This window comes from Bos mutus, chromosome 6 (assembly GCF_027580195.1).
Source record: "Bos mutus isolate GX-2022 chromosome 6, NWIPB_WYAK_1.1, whole genome shotgun sequence".
NCBI classification, from domain to species: domain Eukaryota; kingdom Metazoa; phylum Chordata; class Mammalia; order Artiodactyla; family Bovidae; genus Bos; species Bos mutus.
In genome coordinates, this window is record NC_091622.1 from 28034898 (window position 1) to 28057886 (window position 22989).

Below are 22989 nucleotides of genomic sequence, written 5' to 3' on the forward strand. Positions count from 1 at the left end.
TATTTTAATTTCAGCAACATGATCCCTCTGAAACATTAAATTAGTATTATTAATGTGAAAGTAGTAGGTTTAATAATTTTGTTTATTAATATTTGCCGCTGCTGCTAAGTCACTTCAGTCGTGTCCGACTCTGTGCGACCCCATAGACGGCAGCTATGATTATTAAAGTTTTTAGAATAGTGGCTGATTTATGGTAATGACTATGTAAGTTTCTTTTAAGCAAATATAAAATTCTCTTTATGAATTGGTTTTGTTTCTGAGATAGATCTAAAACATAAAGATAGAAATTTTAAGTTAGTTTTGTTTTTATACATGTATGTAAAAACTTAAGAAAAATTTGTCTTAGTGGAGAATCTGTTAGAATTTTCCCCATTAGAAACAAAATCTACATAATACTAAAAATTTGGGAAGATGCTCCACACAACTTATTTGGAGATGGAGATGGATTCAAAATTAGAAGCCCTGGGATAGGAATTAGGAAATGTTACTTAGAGTCCACATAAAGAACCAATAAACTATGTAACATATCAAATTCATTTAACCACTCCATTTCCTCACCTGCAAGTATCAATTTAAACTCATTAAGCTCTGAGGCAGGGGAATCCCAAGTGTTGCTCCCTTGGTTACCTGCATTAGTATAATCCGACTACTCAATAAAATTTCTCAGCAAAAAATTTCTGTAACTTAGAAGACTTCTGAATTATTCTTGAGGAGATGAATTTTAAAGTATGGAATTTTAAACTAAGAAAGTACATGGAGATTATTAACATGACATAGTTAGCATGTTTGAGTTACCCAGAAGACATTTTTTATTTATAAATAGCATTGTATGTCATCCTCACTGTTGCTGCTGCTGCTGCTGCTAAGTCACTTTAGTCGTGTGCGACCCCAGAGACGGCAGCCCACCAGGCTCCCCCGTCCCTGGGATTCTCCAGACAAGAACACTGGAGTGGGTTGCCATTTCCTTCTCCAATGCATGAAAGTGAAAAGTGAAAGTGAAGTCACTCAGTCATGTCCGACTCTTAGCAACCCCATGGACTGCAGCCTACCAGGCTACTCTGGGATTTTCCAGACAAGAGTACTGGAGTGGGGTGCCATTGCCTTCTCCTCATCCTCACTATTGGTACTTTATTTTTATAATACTTATGTGTTTCTTTATATTAAAATATTATAAAATTAGATGAATTTAAACTAAAGTGAGTAGGTGTTTTAGAAAAAAATGAATTCTCAAGAGAGTAACATTATGTCTACATACATTTGATTTGTAATAATTTTCTATTGTTCAACTTTACTTTAATAAATATTCTCTATGTCTCCAAGAAGTTATTAATTATCCCTTCATTGCTTAGCTTATATTTGAGTGGGACAGAATCCAATATACATTGTCCATGATACATAAATGTGTATTGTTCAGTACAAGTTTTTGCCAAATTGAATATTGATTAAATCAGAAAAAAATGGTGGCTAGCTGTCGATGTGCAACTCAGAATTATATACACATACATGTAAGCATAACTCAAAAGTACCTTTGAAGCAGGCAGTTTCTTAGTATAAGTTTTCTCCTCCATACACCTAGCAATTTTTCTCATCCCATGGGAGATTAACTTGAAATAATGACTTTCTTTATCTGGAATGCCAACCACTCTGAAAGTCCCGTGCATCCCACATTCTCCAGCTGGTAGTCTTGACTCATTGTGTCTGTAAGAGGCTTCCATACTATTTTGTAATTACAAATTTGAAAGTTTATAAATGAAACAGGAGATAAAATATCCATGACAGTATAATTCTATGACAGTAATAGAGCAGGATGGATCATCAAACTTAACAGAGGGTTTTTCCATCTTTTGTTCTTCCTTGAAAATATTATATGAGTCATATTATTATGCACTGTTAATTAATAACTTGTTTCTTAACATTGAAATAGGGTTTTAAAAATAGATATTATAACTTAAATCCAAGATTTTGTCCTTCTAAATTAAAAAATATATAATTTGATCATACTTCAAGTTATATTGTGATAAAAGATCTCACCTTTCACTCAGAGCATATGTGACTTGGTGGTACAGTTGTTGAAAAGATGATTGTATAAACTAACCAATATAAAAAATAACACTTGAGTTTCTAGGAAATTTATGCTTTTGAGTTTTTGTAGTATTTGGCCACCTCATGCAAAGAGTTGACTCATTGGAAAAGATTCTGATGCTGGGAGGGATTGGGGGCAGGAGGAGAAGGGGAAGACAGAGGATGAGATGGCTGGATGGCATCACTGACTCGATGGACGTGAGTCTGGGTGAACTCTGGGAGTTGGTGATGGACAGGGAGGCCTGGCGTGCTGTGATTCATGGGGTCGCAAAGATTTGGACACAACCGAGCGACTGAACCGAACTGAACTGAGAACTGGTAAGTATACGAGCCAAGGCTAAACTGGATTTTAATACTTCATACATAATGTTTTCTTAAATCAAATTAAGGTTTTCTTGATACTGTTTTCTCAACCAAAGCATACTAACCTTTTTGGATTATATAAATAATATTAGTTTTGCCTTCTAAAAAGTATATATTTATTTGAGACTCAAAGCAACACTCCATTGAAAAGGTTGGTACATAAATACTCCAGAAGGTCTGAATTAAAATCCCATAATCCGATATATTTGCATTTCTTAAGCAAATTATATGAATAATTAAACCATGCGGGATTAATATAGGCTAAAAGTCACACCCCTTCCCATCATATCAGGTTATATTTTGCCACCAAATGAGTTTGCCACAATCTCACCAAAGTACTTTAGGAATTACTTTGGATCATAATACTATGAGTGATGGATCATGGTGGTAGCATTCCATAAGTCTTGATTAAGCATGGATAGTGAATTTGCCTCTGGGGAGCAATTTTGACACTGGAGAGAGTTTGTGTATTTCCTTGAATTCTGCTTATTGAGCTGTGTTTAAGTACAAGGGAATTCTGTTTATATGATATATAAGTATGATATCTTATACCTAGGATTTTAGTTCTTTCTATCAAAGCAAAAAGTTATTTTTAACACAAGAAACATTTGATTTGCCCTTGCATCTCTAGTGACTCTAGTGCAGAGAAGCAAGTTCATTATTGCAGTAGAGTGAAAAGAAGCCTAGAAAGTTCAAGTAAGTTAGACATGTTTCTATTGATTACAACACTACTGAGAATAGAAAGGGATAGATAAAAGCCAGAAAGTTGGAATTAGTTTAAAATTATCTCTCTAAGGACTGAGCCCTTTGGAGAAAGCACTGGATAAATTACAAGTCACATTTGAATAACCTTCAATAACAGAACTATGGATGCACAGTATATGTGAATTCTAAAAGAACATAATTGTAGTGCTATTTATATTCTTCTATTTCTTAGAAATACTTTATAGATCTTCTAAGGAAGATTGCAAGAAATGCCTCACAGTTGCCATAGTAGCAGAGTCAATATTTTCTGAATGCAGTAAATTGAAAAGGATGTTGAAAAGGGAAGAAGACATGTAACCATGGTATGCCTGTGGAACAGTACTGTCCAAGAGAACTTTCTGTAATGATGCAAACAGGCTAGCCCCTAGCACATGATGGTGTTCAGGGTATGAAATGTGGCTCTTGAGACTTAGGAACTCAGTTGTAAGTTTAATTAGATTTCACTTCATTTAAATGTAAATAGACACATGTGACTAGATGCTACCCTATTTGGCAGTGTAAGTATAGAATTTAAAGTGTGTTAAACATATGGCTTTTCCTCCAATGTTGAGGTTGTAATTTTTGGCTAGACTTATTTTTTTTTAATAATAACTCTAATTAATTGTCTGAGTTTGTTAGAGCTAATAAAAAGATTGTTCTGGTGCCCAATTACACTATGTAACTCATGTCATACTAAATAGCAGGGTGGAGAGATGAGGTTTTCCAATACCAACATACATCTTAGTTACATAAGTCTAGGCTGCATCAGTGTTCCTCAGGCTTGAGAATACAGAAGAATCAGATGAAGCACCCTGTTGAAGCACAGATTCTTCTTTGGGAGAGCTGAGGTGGGACTCAAACATTTGCATTTCTAACAAGCTGTAAGTGGTCCTGCTAGTGGAGGACCAGTTTTATTAGTACGCAGTGGTTACTTAATGGGGTTCCCAGGTGGCTCAGCAGCAAAGAACCCGCCTGCTAATGAAGGAGACATGGGTTCAACTTCTAGTTCAGAAAGATCTCTAGGAGAAGGAAATGGCAGTCCACTCCAGTATTCTTGTCTGGGAAATCCCATGGACAGAGGAACCTGGTGTGCTGGTTACTTAATGCAGTAGTGCTCAAAAGGCAGATTCTGAGACTCTGGACCAGCACTTTCACGGTCATTATTCCTTGGCGACTTGTCAGAAATGCAAAGTTTAATGGTTTTTCTCAGATATATTAAAGCAGAAGTCCTAAGGATGAGTATATTTCTTGTAACAAGTCCTCCAGATGAACTGGAAAATGTGCTGTAAAATCACTTGTACATATGCATGAGAAAGAATGCATTGTACATCATAGCAGGAACTTGGAAACAACCAAAATACCTATCTTGAAGAAACTAGCTGAGCAAATTGTAGCTGAATTTGCTTTTGGGATACTATGTGATAGTTAACAAAAAAACAAGTAAGACACATTAGCTGTCATGGAAAGATGTCTAAGACATATAATGTGTGTGGAGGAGTTGAAATAGACAATGTATCATGATTTATGTAAAAACAAAGCAATTAAAAAAGAATGGATTGATCTTGGTATGTATATTTGTTATATATATAATAGAATAACTTGTGAAATCAAATTGATATCAGTGGTATTCTGTAAGGAATGAACTAGGATTGGGAGCAGTAGTTGATATAGAATTTATGTGCATGTTGAGTTTATAAAAGGGAAATATATCCGTCAGATCAATACTTGTGACTTAAAAAATAAAAAGTCCATGCCATGGTGTTAAGCAGGGATGTATGTATCTGTTAATATCAGTTGAACAGACCTATTTTATTATCTTTAATTTTCTTGACCATACATTTGAATCATTTAGTTTATGAATCCAGTTTCTTGTATTAAGTTAGAAACAACTCCCATTGTTGATGCTGGAGTCTGTCATTATATGATGTTAATATTGAATCAGAATTTTAGACCAGGAAATAACATCTTTTACAGTTTTTGATTGGTTTGCTTTACTTCTTCTCTATATTATAAACCTGCTTTGAATTCAGTTTCCAATATGAGGGTTTTTAAAATCTTTTTATAATTTCAGTGGATTTCTTTCCAAGACATTTTGCATTGTAAAGCAAATGTGATTAGGTCTCTATTCAAAAAGATGCTAATTATAAGAAAAACTAAGACAATGTTACTCTAACAGGGTACAGAACAAATTTTATCTGGCCCATCACTGTTCACATTACCTTTCTACCATGCTTAGGATAAATTCCTGATCACCTTACGCATGGTAAGATATGTGCCCATGGTAATCATGTGTATTTATCCCATGCATTACACACTGAATGTGCATCTCAAAGTTTGTGTAACATAAGATTAGGAGAATGAACCTTATCTTTTTTGGTTTTCTAAAGCACTTTCTTGTTAACATTTTACATATAATAAAACGACAAAATGCTGTATTATGCCTGAGGTTAATATAGCAATTTTAATATTGAAATTGATTTTAATACTGCTAAAATTACCTGTGATGATCAGTTTTATGCGTTAACTTGCCTAGGCTAGAGGACTCAGTTTTTCAAACAAACACAAGTCTTTTAAGTGGTGCTATGATGCTATATTGTGGATGTGATTAATGTCTAAAATCACTTGACTTTATTTAAAGGAGATTATCCTTTATAATCTGTATGTGGCTGATCTAATCAGCAGAAAGGCCTTAAAAGTGGAATGGAGGTTTCTGCGGGGAGCAGAAATCTTGCCTGTAGACTGCAGTATCAGCTTCCGCCTGATAGTTTCCAGCCTACCCTCACTACTGTAAAAGTGACCTTGGAATTGAGTAAAGAATGGGGGAAATGGTGAAGAATGGGAGAAATTTGAAGCACTTCAGAGAAGAAAGCTACATTACCTTGAATAGAATGTTAACAGAAATATGGACTTTAAACATGCTTCTGGTGACTTCTTAGAAGAAAGTGAGGAGGACAGTAGAGAAAGCTTCTATCTTGATCCTAAGACAAGATTTTTATGCACCACAAGTCAGGAGTCCTCCTGCAGCTTTTACAGAATGTGGATATGCAGATTGGAAGAATTGTGAAGTTTTAATACTTTTTGTGATTTTCTTTTTAAATTATTAAACATATGTTTTATTAATGTTTCTGTTTGCAAACATGTTTGAGGATCCAGTATGGTGTTTTCTGAACATGAGGCGTGAAATGAAAGCGGGTGTTCCAGGTTTGAGTCTGCAGATACTTTGGGTAGGGTTGAAAGCAAACAATTGGAGTGTTCAAAGTCATTTCCAAGTCACTAAACCTGAGCAACAAAGGAAAAAACATAAAACTATAACAACAGAAATAATAAAAGCTTCCTATTAACATATTTACCAGGAAAGCCAGTCATTTCTATAGGAGCTGACAATTCACTATTTAATCCCATTGTACATAGTTTGTTGCAAACACTCTCTCAGTGAAGCAACAAAATCAAAAGGACAGGATTACAAACCACAGTCACTCAACAAGGAAAACACTGAGAAATAGTTCTTGGAATCTTAAAGTCAGTAAAGGTTTTGTTTAAAAAAAAAATTAGCTGCATTAAGTGCAACATTTCAAGAATCAAGTTATTTAGTGGCAGGAATTATCACCTCCCACTCCCCCCAAAAAAGAAAAGTGTCACATGGTTGGTGATAACATAATGATGGAAGCATGTAAAAGTATAGTGAGAAAATGCTGGGTTAAGATGCAACTGGATAAATCAAAGACACCACTCTCTATCAAGATAAGTTGAAAAACTGAAAAAAAAAATCATTGAAAATGAAGAGATCTGAGAGCAATAAATGGAAAAATGACTTCTCCTTTCATAGTGGTGAGTAAACATGATTCATCATTAGCTATCAAGCTCTAGCATTTATAAACATGGTGAATGTTGACAAAATTCATGAATGACATTTTCTGGCTACAAGCTTCTGTCTGAAGGAAAGAAGGTCATAATGTATTTATTTTTTTGCCTTCATATTTGGATAGTGCTCTCTAGGAGTTGTGATGAATTGCTTACCAACATTATCCCATAAATGGTTAGCTCTAGGAGGAGCTTGTCTCCTGTTATAAAATAAAATCTTGATATTGTCATAAAATACATTCACAGATGAAGGAAAGTTGCAAGGCTCGAGAGGTAGCCTGCAGTTAAAAGTCCCCTCCAGGTCCTCCCCACCATTCTATGCAAAACAAAGAATTCTCTCACCCGAAGCAAAAATAGACATTAGGTTGATTATGTCCAGCTTCCAGCCGGTCCAGTCTCTAGCCAATCTCCAAAATTCCTTGCCCAGCTGTTTAAGAGGTAACTACTCCGAACAACCTTGGAGAAGAACAGGTCCCCTTAAGATAGTAACTTTCCACATACAAGCCTATATATACTTACTCATTTCTTAGGTTAGTGTAGCAGCTTACTAATCTGACTGCTGCCCCTTCTCACCTCATTAAAGGTGATCTGTTCCTGTAAAGTGCTGGTCTCATTCTTTTTCTGAACCTCGCCTGCTCTAACTCCCTTACCTTACAACGGATATACGCTGGGCTCAAAAATTTGGATAGTAAATTAAAACTAAAGTGTCTGAATAATACTATAAAATGATTAACTTTGTTAAATGATGATCAGTTTCCTTGAACATGTAAAACTCAACAAAGAGCACATAAATCATTTAATACATACAAAAATCTGGATTCATTGTAGAGATTTCTCAGAAAGTGTTTGAGCTGGGAGATGAATTTCAGTAGTACATTTGAGGAAATATTAATCCCAATTTTGTTAATGTTTTGAAAATGATAAATGGCTGCCCAAAGTAACCTAATTGACAGGCATTGTTTCTTCACTTGAATTAGTTGAACAAGTCTTTGCCAGGCTCTGAAGTGACAAGATTCTTAGACTTTAAAAGGAAATGGAATTTAAACATGTTGGAAATAGAAAAATTTTAATGTTTTTACTTTTGCTTGGGTTTGACAGTAAGGAAGGATATCAGTAAATATCTCAGTCCCACAGTAAGTTCAGTTCAGTTCATTCATTAGTCATGTCCGACTCTTTGCGACCCCATGAATTGCAGCACGCCACGCCTCCCTGTCAATCACCAACTCCCGGAGTCCACCCAAACCCATGTCCATCAAGTCAGTGACCTCATCCAATCATCTTATCCTCTGCTCTCCCCTTCTACTCCTGCCCTCAAACTTTCCCAGCATCAGGGTCTTTTCCAATGAGTCAGCTCTTCGCATGAGGTGGCCAAAGTACTGGAGTTTCAGCTTCAACATCAGTCCTTCAAATGAACACCCAGGACTGATCTCCTTTAGGATGGACTGGTTGGATCTCCTTGCAGTTCAAGGGACTCTCAAGAGTCTTCTCCAACATCACATTTCAAAAGCATCAATTCTTCAGCGCTCAGCTTTCTTCACCATCTGACTCTCACATCTATACATGACCACTGGAAAAACCATAGTCTTGACTAGACGAACTTTGTTGGCAAAGTAATATCTCTGTTTTTTAATATGCTGTCTAGGTTGGTCATAACTTTCCTCCCAAGGAGTAAGTGTCTTTTAATTTCATGGCTGCAATCACCATCGGCAGTGATTTTGGAGCCCAGAAAAATAAAGTCTGACACTGTTTCCACTGTTTCCCCATCTATTTCCCATGAAGTGATGGGACCAGATGCCATGATCTTTGTTTTCTGAATGTTGAGCTTTAAGCCAACTTTTTCACTCTCCTCGTTCACTTTCATCAAGAGACTTTTTAGTTCCTCTTCACTTTCTGCCATAACGGTGGTATTGTCTGCATATCTGAGGTGATTGATATTTCTCCCGACAATCTTGATTCCAGGTTGTGCTTCTTCCAGCCCAGCATTTCTCATGATGTACTCTGCATAGAAGTTAAATAAGCAGAGTAGTGTAGCATTAATTAACTGCCAGAAGAAAATCTCTTCAGGAAAGCCTTAATATCCAAATACTTAACTAATATTAATAATACTGGACCAGTTATCAAAAAACAATAAAATAACTAAAAATCTATAGAAATATATAGAAAATGGAAATAGACCATTGGGATAACAGATAATATTGTTAAATCATGTTAATTTATATGGCCAAAATATAGAAAAGATGGAGAATTTTAGCAGATCTAACTGAAATCTACACACACACAGTCAAATATATGTTCCAAAGTAAAAATAAAATAACTCATATTATAATTCTATAGACTTTAACCATATACTTGACAGAGCAGGAAAGATAATTAGTGAACGGAAAGATAGTTTAGTAGAAAATATCAAACTGAAGTCTGGAGAGAAAAAAACATAATTGAAAATTTAGAAAAAGTCTATAAAGATATAAGGTGTATGGTCAAAATATGTAATACTCATACAACTAGAGTCCTAGAAATGGAGAGAGAATGGGACAACTCCTAAAAAGAGAGGAAAAATCATTAAACAATTAAATTCATGGATATAAAAATACATTCTTTAAAATTTGATTTATTCTACAATTTCAAGTTAAGTTTAATGCTTAGAAATGAATCAGTGTAATGCTCCACATTAACATGATGTGGGAGAAAAATCATATAGCCATACCAATAAATGGACAAAATCCATCAATTTTTCCTGAATTTTAAAAATAATTAGCAGACCAAGGACAGAAGGAAGCTTACTTAATACAATACTAAATACAATAGTATTGACCAAAATTCTACAGTAAACATCCTGTTTAATGGTGATATATTATAAAATTTCACTGCAAAACTAGGAATGAGATAGAGATGGAGATGATTTCTAGCAACATTTCTATTCAGTATTTCACAGGAGGGAGTTCAGTGACAGAAGAAAATGAAATAAGGGTTGGGATGGATGAAGTGACACTGTCATTATCCATAGATGACATTGTATAGTACATTCCAAAGAATGTTACAAGAAGACTGTTAAAATTAATGTGACTCTAAAAAGGCTACTAGATTAAATATCAATATACAAAAATAAAAACAATATTTAAGAAATATAATTTCTAAAATATGTTATTTATCAAATAAGAAACTTGTATAAGAGTTCTATACCAAGAAAAATATTTATGAGATAAAGTAAGGAAGATTAGTCAATAGAAAAAAATCTTGTATTTTAAACTTGTCATTTTTCTTTGAGTAAAACTAGATTCAGTGCAATCTTAATAAAAATTTCAGTATGTAAGTTGAGGAGCTGATTTCAACTCATGTAGAAATGAGATAATCAAGAATAGTTAACATAGTCTTGAGGAAATGAACATTGTTGGATGATATAATTGTCATCAAGGCATATAAGAAAGTTAAAGTTATTAAAGCAGTGCTTTATTTACTCAGGAATAGACAGACTAATGAAATAGAACAGATAGAAGAGAAAATGGCCTGATTTGAGACAAAGATGCCTCTGCAATTTGGTAAGGAAGGATGCTCTTTCTAATAAATGAGACTGGGTTAATTATATACCTGCATAAGAAAATACAAACCCATCTACCTCATACCATCCATAAAATCAATTCCAGGTGGATTTAGAACTATTTGGATGATAAAGCAAAAATACTTCTACAAGAAAATGTATACTACCATGTGACACCAGAGGGGACAAAGAATTTTTTTAAAAAACTGGCTTCAAAAAGACATAATTGTGATTAAAATATTGATGATTGAACTCCATTAAAATTGGAAAGTTATGATCATCAGGAGACACCATAGGAAAGAAGAAGTCCAGCTACAGAATGAGAAAACATATTTACATACAAAAAGAATGTGTATCCAGAACAAAGAATTTCTAAATGTCAGTAAGAAAAAAGACAAACTGCATTTTATAAAATAGATAAAACTTGAATTAACTCTTTACAAAAATGATATTCAGGGATGTCCCTGGTGATCCTCTGGGTAAGACTTCACCTTCCATTGCAGAGGGTGTGGATTTGATCCCTGTTCTGGGAGCTTAGGTACTACGTGCCTCATGGCCAAAACAGCAAAACATAAAAACAGAAGCAATATTGTAATAAATTCAATAAAGACTTAAAAAAATGATATCAAAATGATCAAATAGCCTGTGTAAAGAATTTCAACATCAATTGTCACAAAGTAAATAAAGAATAAAACCACAATTAAATGCCACCCTTGTACCTACTACCAACAGTTGGGGGAAAAAAAACAAGAATAACAACAAAACTTTTTTAATAAGATTTCAAGAATTGATGAGGATGAGAATACTGCTTTAGAAAACACTTTATCAAAATTTACTAAATCTGAGCTTGTAATACTTTCTGATCCATTAAATGCAGATCATGAATGTCATTTTTCAAAAAAAAAAATTAAATGACACATCAGATGTTCATCAACGATGAAATAATATACTATGGCTATAAGCAACAAAGTGATAAACCTCCCACTCTTAATGGTGAGTGAAAGAAGCAAGACACAAAATAATATGTACTATTTATTTTCCTTTATGTATAGCTCAACCATAGGCATACCAAGTGAGTAAATTCCTTTGGAAGTGCTAATTAACTGGGGGAGAATGATATGGAGACTTCTGGGATGATGGTAATATTCTGTATCTTCATCTGGATTATGGCTGTCTGTTCATTTTGTAAAGGATCATTGAACTGTTTATAGTTTCCATACATACGGTACTATAATTCAGTGGGCATTTAAAAGGTAAATTAAGATTTTAAAAAATTGCAAAATGTATTTTGCTCACATCCTACATCACTGTTACAGTCATGTCCATCTTTGAATTTTGCATTTTCCATTGATTTGTGATAACATGCATGTACAGATGGTAAACTATTTTATTTTCAGAATGTTTGGAATTAGCATCACTATTTCCAGTAACATAAAAAAAAATGACATTTTACTCTGGTTATTTTTTCAAATTAGATCCCAAAGAATTAATACTTAGTTTGTCTAGCAAATGTTAGCATTTGTATTAATTACCATTTGTTCATCTTTTTTTGGTTTTATGTTCCTAAATTTTTTACAGATTTTTTTCTTATTTCTTCCAAATTTGCTTCACAATGTTTTATCTTATCATTGCTTTAATAGATGTGTTCTTCAGTTTAATTGATGTTCATAGTGTTTTTCTTCCTGAAATATGGGAAAGCTTCTTTTTATAAAGAAATCAGTCTTATAAGAAGCTACTTAAAGCACATTCTCTTATAGTATGAAACCATTTTGTAGTTGTTTTTCTTGTGCCTGTAGGTTTCAAATTTTATTATCTGGGAATTGTGGTAATTTTCTTTCTCTCTCGAACTTTTCTACTTCCAAATTCTTATTTCTTTTTTTCTCTCTGATTGTATTCTCCACTCTGTTCATAAAAATAACACATATTTTATGGGGCCTTGATTAGGGACAATGTGATTTTTTCAGAATCAGTCTGAATAATAGGATGGCTGACTGAAAAATAAAAAATTAGGTGTTTAATTTTGATGATATTCTGACAAGGTGTTCGGTGATGCAAAAGAGGAGAGAGGAGAATTATAACCTTTTTAATAGTTATTATGGTGTTTTCTATAAAGTGTTGAAATAAATTGTTTAGAAATTGAAATTTTTATTTCTAGAAATGCATATTAAGATCAAAGTAATCTATATCAGAATTTCTGAGTTAGAGGGGTTACTCTCTGAGGAAACTAAGGCCTGAAAATAGAAGTTTGTTTCTAAAGATCACAGGATGAATCAAGGTAAGGATCTGACTTCTATTCCCAAATTGATACTGAGACAAAATTTATTGCAAAGTTATTTGATAATCTAAAAACAATTAATTTAGTATGAATTAAATGCATATACTTTGACAAAAGTATTTTAACCATCTTTGAAACAAAGATGGTTACCTTCACAAACAAAAGCCTCTAAAAACCTAAGTAAATAGATAAATTTCTTTTCAGGTTGCCTAACATTTGATAATAATCACAAGTCATTATGACCATTGTGTTTTTATTTTATTTTTCTCATTTCTAACAAATTCTGACCAGGATAGATTAAACTTACTAATAAGCATTAGTTCATCCATAATTATGATTAACATTTCTGAACTTGTTATTTAAGAATAGGAGATTTATAGAAAAATACATCAGGCTTTGCTAACTAGGTAAAATATATTTGAGTTTTGACCACAAATTCTGTAAAGTCAAGTAATACAAAACTAAATCCAATAAAATTACCATCATTATGCATATTTACCATTTTTGAAAGTAAGCCAAGATTGTTTAGGTTACAGTAGAGTTAATGGCTAACCTTACTTGTAAGCATCCCATATTGAAGACGGAATCACGTATGTTCATAAGGTAGTTAAACTGTTGACATCCTCTTTCCCTCACAAAAATGTTCTTATGATCTTGTACTTAGGTGAGGTAGACAATCAATTTCAACTTCTCTAAGCAGTTTCTCTCTTCCTTCATTCTTTACTTTTTTTAACCTGAAAATTTACCATTAATTTAAAATAATGTACATACATTGACAAGCAATGGATCAATGCTACTGTAAGATGCATATATCATAGTTAGGCTGTTTCAATTCATATGCAGTTCAGTCATATTTACTAAAATGCTTTACATAATGAATGACTTAGTAGTCAAAATGGTGAATTAGTATGTACTTGTTTTAATTGTCTTGATGCTCAAATGCCAGAGAGGTGAAATAAATAACAGAAGATGGATGAAAGCAATAAATAATAGGGAGTGGTGGGGACTGTGGCCAACCAAAGAACAAATGATATGTATGAAGTGTCATTCCCTATTTAGGTACTGAAGACTGCTGCTGCACAAGAATGTAAGCAAATTATTACCAGATCTTCCTGTTTTAAAAGAAGTTGATAATACAGACTTTTGTTTGGATCTAAAAATCTCTATTTGTAAGGAAAATGAGTTACCAAAATAAATCATGTATGTGTGTTTGTGTATTTGGGTGTGTGTGTGTGTGTATATATATGTGTGTGTGTGTATATATATATATATATATATATCTCCCAGATCAAAATCCTAGACCTATTATAGGCCTTCTTTCTTTTTAATAATGAGAAAAAAATTCAGATATTCACTTCAGTACAATCTGTGTATGAGCTTACATCCTAGTTATGAGTGGCACAAGTTATGGTAAAACTCTACCCTTGGTTGGAGACTAATTGTGCCATAAAAACATAAAGGCAGAGACCTAAATACAAGTGTGCTGTGCTTGATAGCCAGGGAAGGAAATCAATCATCATTGAGATCAGTACCAGGGTTGAGATGATTTCTTCCTACCTCATATTCCATCAGAATATCAACTGAGGTATTCAGATGTTTCTGCTTAAGAAGCCCTAAGTAGAAGGTACCTATACTAGAAAATGTTTTTGAATGGTGGTACTGGAGAAGACTCTTCAGAGTCCCTTGGACAGCAAGGAGATCAAACCAATCAATCCCAAAGAAAATCAACCCTGAATATTCATTGGAAGGACTAATGCTAAATCTGAAGCTCCAATACTGTGGCCACCTGATGCGAAGAGCCAAGTCATTAGAAAAGACCCTGATGCTGAGAAAGACTGAAGGCAGTAGGAGAAGGGGACGACAGAGGATGAGATGGTTGGATGGCATCACTGACTTAAGTGACATGAGTTTGAGCCAACTCTAGGAGAGAGTGAAAGATAGGTAAACCTGGTGCACTGCAGTCCATGGGGTGGCAAAGACTTGGATGTGACTTACTGACTGAACAACAATAACAAATAGTAGAAAAATGGGGAGTTGGGCATAGACTCTTAAGGTGATTTCTGTACAAGTAAGCTTTAACTCTTGTCTTTTCATTTAAAATAATTTGGGTATTGTTACCTCTTCTATGACATGTCTTGGGATTCCCTGATAGCTCAATTGCTGAAGAATCTTCCTGGAATGCAGGAAACCCCGGTTCAATCTCTGGGTTGGGAAGATCTCTTGGAGAAGGGAAAGGCTACCCACTCCTGTGTTCTGGCCCGGAGAATTCCATGGACGTTATAGTCCATGGGGGTCACAAAGAGTTGGACACAACTGAGCCACTTTCACTTCATTTCACTTCAGACATATTTATTTATTTGCATATAAAATATTTTGAAGGATATTAAAATTATTATCATGAGGATATGTGCCATTTTATTTTGTGGCTTCCAAGGGAGGAGGCCTGCAATCTGAGAATTAATTAGCCTTTATGGTTTGTTGGGAAGTGGAAATATTGAATAATATCCTCTAAACAGAGAAGGAACTTTAAAATTGAAGGATGCAACTCCATAAATTACATTTATGAGTTTATCATGAATAACACTCATATAGTGGACAAGATCCAGAGGCATTCAGAGCTGTACTCCACTCTGCTGAAAGGGTTATAGGGAGATTCAAAAGGGGCCAAAGCCAAAAAAGAATTTGATTACCAAGTGAAAAGTATGTTAAAGCCACCTGGAACTGGGGCTCTTCCCACTCCCTGGGTGTCTCATGATCATTAACCATCTACATCAGCAAAAGACATATCTTCCAGTTTCACATCAGATGAAGGCAAGGGTAAAAGTTGACAGGCAACTTATCTGGCTTGGGCACATTCCCTGTGAGTAGGCTAAAGCTCAGCCATTCCCACAGACATAGAATGGACTAGGACTTCAGGCCTAAATTGGCACTAACAATATGAAGTCAGTATGGTTCCATAGTGGATTGGATTGTAATATAATGTGACTCTTAAGCCCTGATTCAGTAGAGTGGCTAAGGCCAATGCAAAACATACAGTGCCATTAATATCTTGTAGCTTATATCTACATTCCCATCTTTTTTTCAAGCTCTGAGGAGAACTATGCACCTTATCATCAAAAATATATTATTTACAGAAATTGGTTACAAATTTGCACTCCTGTACAACTTAATAAATGAAGCATGGTTTTATTTGCTGCATTGTCACATTTGTTAGAGCCCATGGTAGTATACATGCCAGAATTACCTCATATAAATAAATAAGAAACTAAAAATTATGCACTATTACAAGTCCTTGAACACTACATAGGAAAAAAGAGGAGAAATAAATATGAGCAATATCGGTTTAAAAAAAAACTGTCATACTGTAGCAACTATTTTTAAAGACTTACAGTCTTCCTTTTTATTTATTTCAATCCCCTTAGCTATTCTGAATTATTTCAATGGTATATATTTATACTGTATAGAATCTGATTGTGTGTTTATCTGGAGGGAAATTATAGGATGTATTTCATGTGGAAGTCTATTTTTGATGTTCCACTTTTCACACTAAAATCTTGAAGCAGCCTGAGTCAATGGTCTGAAACATGCCGGTCCTTTTTATTGCAATGTAAAATTTGGAATCTTTCTGTGGCATAAGCAGAAGGCAATAATCTATTAATATTAGAGTACACTAAGATTTTGCTTTTTCCTATGAGATTTCTGTTCCTGTTTTCTGTATGTATGATTACTCTCATTGGAGTAATGAAAAATAGCATCTTAAGTTTGTGTGTGTGTACTTGGGTATATTGTGTATGGGATAGCTTCTTAGACTGGGAATTTAAAATAGTAGATAAGGGAAATAATTCTGGAGTTAAAGTGGGTGGTTTTAATACAGGTATTCACTCTGACGACTATTTGAGTGATTCTGAGAAAATCATTTACCCCTTCTAAACCTCACTTTTGTTAAATGTAAAGTGATAATTAAAGTTTCTAATCTGAAGAGTTATTACCAGAATTGAACCAACTGAAGCATGTGGAGTATTATGTATCTGGTGCTTGTTAACCCCTATTTTTATATTTAAGATTAAGTATATATCTGATTATAGGCAATTAGCTTTATTAATCATTTAATTATCTTATTGTCAACCATCAGCACTGAAATTTGCTGTTATCTGGGGGATGTTACTTAACCTTTCTGAGCCTCTGTTACTCGTTTGTAAATAGTTATAGTAATATTACCTATTTTGTTCTGGTATCTAGGGAATAAATGAGATGGAGCATGCCAAGTGTTTAGAACTGGGTAGCATATGGTAACCTCTCCATAACTATTTGATAACATGATAATCACTTGATTTCCCACTAAATAGATTTTAATCTGTGAATTACGATGGAATGTTTTTCACTTAATTGTTCTTATTCTTTCTTTTACACTCCTTTATGTTTTCAATAAACTTTCTTACATAAATTATATATACACACACAGACAGGCATTGTCATCATCATCATCATCATTTTTTCCCTTAAGCAACAAATAACAAGTGTTGAAGAAAAGGGAGCCTTTGTGAACCATCAGTAGGAATATAAATTGGTAGAGCCAGTGTGGATAACAGTATGGAGGGTCCTCAAAAAATTAAAAATAGAACTACCGTATAATCCAGCAATTCCACTTCTAGATATTTTCCCAAAGAAGATAAAAACATTGACTACAAAAGATAACACAACCCTTTGTTTATTATAGCATTGTTTACAATAGCCAAAATAATGAAGCCACTTGTGTCCATGATATATGAATGGATAAAGAAGATGTGCTATATATATACACACATATATAATGGAATAATACTCAGCCATAAAAAGGATGAAATCTTGCCATTTTTGACAACTTAGACAGACCTAGAGGGTATCTTGATAAGTGAAATAAGTTACAGAAAGAAAAATACTGTATGATTTCACTTATATGTGGAATCTAAAAAACGAAACAAAACAGAAAACAGAGTCATGCTGCTGCTGCTGCTGCTACTAAGTTGCTTCAGTTGTATCCAACTCTGTGTGACCCCATCGACGGCAGCCCACCAGGCTCCCCCGTCCCTGGGATTCTCCAGGCAAGAACACTGGAGTGGGTTGCCATTGCCTTCTCCAATGCATGAAAGTGAAAACTGAAAATGAAGTCACTCAGTCACATCCGACTCTTAGCGACCCCATGGACTGCAGCCTACCAGGCTCCTCTGTCCATGGGATTTTCCAGACAAGAGTACTGGAGTGGGGTGTCTTTGCCTTTTCTGAAAAAAAAGTCATGGATAGAACCAATAGGTAGTTGACAGCAGCCTGAGAAGTGCAGGGAAAAAGAGAAAAGTAGGCGAGCGACATTAAGAGATTAACTTTCAGTTAAAAGAAATGGTCAAGGGGATGGAATATACAGTGTTAGGAATAAAGCCAATAATAATGTAGTATCTTTGTATGGTGAAAGATGGTAACTTATTGTAGTGATATCTTTGTAATATACAGAAGAGTTGAATCACTGTATTGTATGACAGGAACTAACATAATGTTGTAAGTCAATTATAATTCAAAAACAAATAAACTCATAGAAAAAGAAATCAGATTTGTGGTTACCAAAGACCAAAAGGTGTGGGAAAGAGGGTATTGGATGAAGGTAGCCAGATAGTACAAACTTCCAGTTGTACCTATGTACTAGGAATGTAATGTACAAAATGATACATATAATTAACACTACTGTATATTATACGTGAAAGCTTTTAAGAGAGTAAATCTCAAGTTCTCATCGAAACAAAAATTATTTTTCTTTTATTTAATATCTGAGATGATAGATGTTCAGTAAACTTATTGTCTTAATCATTTCATGATGTGTGTGAGTCAAATCATGCTGTACACTTTAAACATACATGCTGTAGGTAAATTATATCTCAATAAAATTGGGAGGTACAAACAAAAGCTTATGAGAAAACAGTATTTCTTTATATATGGACATCATCATATTTTCCCTTCAGTTCAGTTCAGTTCAGTCAGTTCTGTTGCTCAGTCGTGTCCGACTCTTTGCGACCCCATGAATCACAGCACGCCAGGCCTCCCTGTCTATCACCAACTCCCGGAGTTTACTCAGACTCACGTCTATCAAGTCAGTGATGCCATCCAGCCATCACATCCTCTGTCATCCCCTTCTCCTCCTGCCCCCAATCCCTCCCAGCATCACAGTCTTTTCCAATGAGTCAATTCTTCACATGAGGTGGCCAAAGTACTGGAGTTTCAGCTTCATCATCATTCCCTCCAAAGAAATCCCAGGGCTGATCTCCTTCAGAATGGACTGGTTGGATCTCCTTGCAGTCCAAGGGACTCTCAAGAGTCTTCAACACCACAGTTCAAAAGCATCAATTCGTTGGCGCTCAGCTTTCTTCACAGTCCAACTCTCACATCCATACATGACCACTGGAAAAACCATAGCCTTAACTAGACGGACCTCTGTTGGCAAAGTAATGTCTCTGCTTTTCAACATGCTATCTAGGTTGGTCATAACTTTCCTTTCAAGGAGTAAGCGTCTTTTAATTTCATGGCTGCAGTCACCATCTGCAGTGATTTTGGAGAGCCCCCCCAAAATAAAGTCTGACACTGTTTCCACTGTTTCCCCATCTATTTCCCATGAAGTGATGGGACCGGATGCCATGATCTTCATTTTCTGAATGTTGAGCTTTAAGCCAACTTTTTCATTCTCCTCTTTCACTTTCATCAAGAGGCTTTTTAGTTCCTCTTCACTTTCTGCCATAAGGGTGGTGTCATCTGCATATCTGAGGTTATTGATATTTCTCCCGGCAATCTTGATTTCAGCTTGTGCTTGTTCCAGCCCAGTGTTTCTCATGATGTACTTTGCATCTAAGTTAAATAAGCAGGGTGACAACATACAGCCTTGACGTACTCCTTTTCCTATTTGGAACCAGTCTGTTGTTCCATGTCCAGTTCTAACTGTCGCTTCCTGACCTGCAGACAGGTTTCTCAAGAGGCAGGTTAGGTGGTCTGGTATTCCCATCTCTTTCAGAATTTTCCACAGTTACTAAATTTATTTAATACTAAGTAGGTAAAACACTGCACAACTGTTTCAACCTCAAGACAAAAATCACCTTATGGATGAAATGATGATCAATGGCAGAATTGTTGCTTTACCTCACGTGTTTTACCAGGACCATACTGTTCACTAGAGACATATGCATTGAAATACACAGAAGACAATTGTTCTTAGCAAGGGGTAATATAAAATGTATATAGGAAGCAAACCATTTGAAAATTATTTCTATTGTCAAAATAAAGAGGCTATTTGTTTGAGGGGTATGCCTCAGTGGAAACCCTTGGATATAAACTCTGGCACTTGATGATTCTGCTGGAGCTTCCCTGGTGGCTCAGGGGTAAAGAACCTGCCTGCCAATGCAGGAGCCACAGGAGACTTGAGTTTGACCCCTGGGTTGGAAAGTTCCCCTGTAGGAGGAAATGGCAATCCATTCTAGTATTCTTGCCTGGAAAATCTCATGGACAGAGGAGCCTGGTATGCTATAGTCCATGGGGTTGCAAAGAGTCAGACATGACTGAGCGTGAGCAGGATGATAATTCTGCTGGACTCTTGAGCCCTCTCTTGCCAGTACCTCTGCCACTCGTACTAATCACTGCACAGCATCAACAGGCACATCCCAGAGGTTCTTAGGACAGCCTGGGGATGAGTACAGGGAAATGAGTCAGTGTCCAGTGATGTATAGAGGTTGCTCTTAGTACACAACAAATATATTCATACTTATCCATCTTACTACAAAAAAAATTTATCTCCAAGTGAGAGTACTAAAACCTGTTTGGTAGATGTTATTATCTCTTTCATCTCCAAATCTCAGCATTTTATTATTTTCGTATGTTTCATAGGCCTTTCTCTACTATTGCATTATATCCTTCATTAATTAAATGTATATTTCACACTCTTATACATTTGAAGTGATTACAAAGATTGGAATTTGTATTGCCATCTAAAGTCATACTAAAGATATTTGATTACTACAGCGGGTGATATTTCCTTTAATTTTGGGGAAGAAGGCAGTAAGAGAGACATGTTATTCTCTGAACTTAAAAATAACTTATTGACTGTGGCATGCTCCTGAAGCTCAGCGGTCGCTATGGAGCTGTTACAGGGTGAGTACCTCAGACTGTAAGCGCAGCGACAGCAGCCACGGGTGCCTTGTGCGGCGCCGCGGGTGTCACCGACCCTTTCCAGAGCTTGTTACCGGGTGTGGCTCAGATGAGGGAGCTGGTGACTGAGCTCTCCTGCTCTCAGGAACAGCAGGAAGCCCAGGACTGGGTGACGGTGGCTCCCGATGAGGTCTTCGCCAGTGATGATGAAGATGATTCAGAAGATGAAAATAACTCTGATAACAGAACTAACTCGATGGACCATCTGCAAAATGGCAAAATACACCATCTTAACTAGCTTTTATGAAATTTAAAAGACTGCTACCATATCTTATTTACCACACACTGACATTTAAGGAAGACTTGTACTCTAATTTGGAAAGCATTTTTTTTTTCCACCCCTGGGACAATTTTGTTAAAGAGGAAACTTGTCTTCTGTTTCCATCAAAGAAAGACATAAATGCTTAGAAATGAATCCCTTTTCTTGGGTGAGAAGTCAGTTTCAGATCATGGAAATAAAATAGACATTTAATAATGTATAATATCCAGTAAGTCGGCAACTGAATTCTTACTTTGTACTTTTTAAATACCCATTGGATTAAATTGTGTTGTGTCTACATCTTTTAGCGTCTGCTTCTGTTATAAAAATATATGTCAAAGTTTATGGACAATAACATTTCAAGGAACTGACATGAGCAAGTGATGAAAATGAGGTGTTAAATTTAAAAATGTCAGGTATTTCCTTGGTGGTCAAGTGGCTAAGACTCTGCAATCCCAATACAGGGGGCCTAGGTTCCATCCCTGGATGGGGAACTAGATCCTGAAAGCTTCAGCTAGAGTTTGCATGCCACAGCTAAAGACGCAGCATGTGGAAATGAAGATCGAAGATTCTGCACATGTGTGTCTAAAACCCGGTGCCACCAAATAAATTAATTAGTTAATTAATTTAAATTTAAGAATGATAATTCCATGTAAGCAGAAGGAAAATGGGAATAGTGAGAAATACTGAAGAGAAGGAGAGCCCTTGAGAAAGACCCAGAAAAACCTTGAATCCACTCCTGAACTCAATATAGAGATCTGGAGATGATACCACTCAACAGATAGATGTTTAACTTGTACCTTACGAGAGTCAAATTGGGGTGCGCTTTTATGCTGTGATATGCTGTTTATGTTAAAATGGGTATAAGTCTTTATGTAAGCAACCTGTGCTGACTATAACTTAGATATTTCATGTCATTCTATAGCCAAACTTTGATTTTGCTTAACAAGGAACTATCAAATCCTTTAAATATATGTATATGTATATATTCCTTAAAAAAACCTATTATGTTTTACTGCTTTAGTCTTTATATTATTTCTCAAAGTATTTCTTTCCCAATATGTGCATGAGTTGTTTATTGTTTAATATTGTTATTGCATATTGTCCTAACAAGACCTGGAAAGGAAGCATGCATACTCCATGCAATATGCACTTTAATTCAAATTGACAAATATATCTGCTCAAATTAAAACAGTCAGCAGGATGTGCTTGACCATGATGATGCAGTTCATAATTTCAGTGATTTTTAATCACATCTATCCATGAATTAAATGTTGATGTTTTGGCTCTATCATTTACATTATCTATTTTTCAACAAAAGTACGTGGACACAATTAGTATGTACTCTGGGCTGAGGTTAATTTGGGCACTGTTTTTTTTTTTTTTTTCTGTTTTCTTCTATAATACTCCTTTATATCTCAAGAAGTTATGCATCACCTATTGAATAAATATATTTAGAGACTATACAGGACATGTGTGAATTAATGAAAGAAGAAGGTCATTGTTACCCTGTCAGTTAATCTCAAGTATAGCATCCTTGTTTCCTGGCAGTGGCAAACGGCATTCCTGCTGTCTCCCTCTCCTTATCTCCCTGTCCCTCTTTAGATTAGGGAAGTTTTTTTACCTAAAGTTTTGTCAGTTTGGGGGATTTAAGAA

General features: G+C 35.2%; 1 pseudogene; it reads left to right on the plus strand.

Moving 5' to 3' along the window:
- The first annotated feature begins 21001 nt into the window (after nt 1-21001).
- Nucleotides 21002-21308, plus strand: LOC102286561 (EKC/KEOPS complex subunit GON7 pseudogene; annotated as a pseudogene).
- The last annotated feature ends 1681 nt before the right edge of the window (nt 21309-22989 follow it).